We start from the raw sequence: 1,070 nt of genomic DNA on the forward strand, positions 1-1,070 counted from the left end.
AGGGACAAAAAAAACACCTTTCAAGCTCTTAAGATAAGGTCTGAGACAAGCCTTAAACATTCCGAGGTAATTGAAGCTCTCTGCAGCCCGTTACAAACTGCTGCTGCTCTTGGGACTGTCTGCCTGGAAGTTCAGCTTGATAAAATTCACAAAGAACTGGAATTACTCAAGGACACAATGGGGAAAAAAAAAAAAAAAAGCCCCCTTGGAGAAGGCTGTGGCTTTTATTTTTTAAAGTCTTATCTATGTTTGATGTTTGACTTTTTTTCCCCCCTTTTAAACAAATACTAAAGGAATACTTTGTGATTTGTTCAGCTCTGGCATTGGCAACGTTCCCCTTCCAGAGCTCCCTGAGCAGCAGGCTCCGGAGCTTGCACTCACGCTCGCCCGCGGGGTGGGAGTGAGGGGACAGGGCTTTCCTCCAGGAGCTTTAAAAGCAAACCACTGGAAGGCAGGACAGGTGAAAACAGGATTTAGTCAGTCTTTAAGTGGCACATTTTGGCAGCAGGGCTGTGAGCTGTCCCCAGGGAGGAGGCAGACGTGACCGTGAACCCCTCTGGGGCAGCCAGCCGTGGGCTGCTGTGTGGTTGGTTGACTTGCCCCACCATGAACTTTTCATTTTGAGCCGGTGCGTTTGAGGAAAAAAACACTTCCTAACCAAAACATACGGTGGAGCTTCTGGTTTATAGCCCTTCATTTTAGCGAGCTGGGAAAAGGAAACACCACCGATGTTTCCTCCTCACTTGTACCTGTTTCATCTTGAGCGTAGCCCACCGAGAGGGTGAGCTGTGCTGCTGGAGTACCTGGGTCGAGCCAGATCTCCTTGCTCAGGACCGTTTTCTTCTGGTTGTTCCCTTTTCCAGCCGAGCTCCCCCGGCTGCAGTGCAGCTTGCCCAGACTTGTGCCGTGCAGCGGCAGGAGGGAGCTTCGAGTCCGACCTAAAGGGAGTCATTTAGAGAGTAACAAACTCCGGGGCTGGAGGTTAAACTGTAACCCCAGCCAATGTGCTTTGGGATTGGAATTCCCAAGGGGGCGGGGAGGAAGCGGGAGCGGGACGGGGAATTGCTGCT

The sequence above is a fragment of the Merops nubicus genome, unplaced genomic scaffold (genome assembly GCF_000691845.1).
Source record: "Merops nubicus isolate BGI_N331 unplaced genomic scaffold, ASM69184v1 scaffold938, whole genome shotgun sequence".
In the NCBI taxonomy this organism is placed as follows: Eukaryota; Metazoa; Chordata; class Aves; order Coraciiformes; family Meropidae; genus Merops; species Merops nubicus.